The sequence below is a fragment of the Myotis davidii genome, unplaced genomic scaffold, assembly GCF_000327345.1.
Source record: "Myotis davidii unplaced genomic scaffold, ASM32734v1 scaffold609, whole genome shotgun sequence".
Lineage (NCBI taxonomy): Eukaryota > Metazoa > Chordata > Mammalia > Chiroptera > Vespertilionidae > Myotis > Myotis davidii.
In genome coordinates, this window is record NW_006300164.1 from 1089230 (window position 1) to 1090513 (window position 1284).

General features: G+C 56.4%; 1 protein-coding gene across 1 annotated transcript in view; it reads right to left on the reverse strand.

The window, feature by feature from the left end:
• The window catches only part of PNPLA7 (patatin like phospholipase domain containing 7), a 57726-nt gene that overhangs the window by 32376 nt on the left and 24066 nt on the right, over positions 1 to 1284 (reverse strand). The window lies entirely within an intron of this gene.

Consider the following 1284-nt stretch of genomic DNA (forward strand, 5'->3'; position numbering starts at 1 on the left):
ACCCCGGAGGAGAAGCCGTCAGAGGGGCTGAGGGCTCGGAGGAAGCAGACGGAGCAAGGGCTGCGCGGGGGACACACGGGAAAGCCCCGGGGGCGGGCCGCACCGTCCTCCACGGCTCCGCTCGGGAACAGCCTGCACTCGCAGGGAAAACAACAGACGGACTCTCCCCAGGAACCGCACGGCCAGTCCCCACGAGTGTCCTCCAGGTTGCGTTTCATAGGAAATAAGTCTGTACAGCTACTGGCTTACGTGACTAAGATTCCAAAACGTTTAAAGGAACAGTTTATGCCCCAGCCCGTGGCTCAGGTAGCACGTCGGCTGGAGGACGGAGGGTCCCGGCTTGTTCCATCCAGGGCACGCGCCGCGGGGGGAGGCTCGACCCCTGGCCACCAACCATGTCTCACTGACATCTGTCTCTCTGTCACTCCTCCCTTCCTCTCTCTCTAAAAATCACTGGAAAACCCTTGAGGCGAGGATTAACAAAAAACAAGTAATAAAAATAAAAAGCAACAGCTTATAACTACGTTTCTCATCCTGGGATACCATGCACCTCCAGTACTTACATTATTCTACTACAGCAGCGGTTCTCAACCTGTGGGTCGCTGAGACCATCCTGCATCTCAGGTATTTACATGACGATTCATCACAGTAACAACATGACAGTTATGAAGGAGCAACGAAAATAACTGTACGGTTGGGTCACAACATGAGGAACTGCATTTAAAGGGCCAGAGGGTTGAGAACCACTGTGCTACATGTTAAGTACGTATCATATTTTGCCCCAACTGGTGTGGCTAAATGGTTAGAGTGTCGACCTATGAACCAGGTCAGGGTTCGACCTATTCCCAGTCAGGGGACATGCCCAGGTTACAGGCCCGGTCCCCAGTGTGGGGCGTGCAGGAGGCAGCCAATCCATGATATCCATGACTCTCTCATCGGTGATGTCTCTCTCTCTCTCTCTCTCTCCCCCTTCCTCTCTGAAACGAGTAAAAGCATAATGTAAAGAACTAGCAGGCCAAGGTACCAGGACGCCAACGTCTGCTTTAAAGACACACCGACCCCTCGCCCCGTGGGAGACATGCGCCCATCCCAGGCCGCCCGCCTGGGCTGCGTGTAGATGTAGGTGTCACCACCGCAGTGTGTAACCTTCAAGGCGAGGGGTGCTGGAGGGAGCCCGTGTGCGTGTGGCCTGTCCTCACCTGGGGGGGCCGCAGCGGCCTGGTCGCCCGCCGGGGCCTGGCCGAGGTCGTCTGCGATCTCCTCATGGACAGAGGGCAGCGGGAA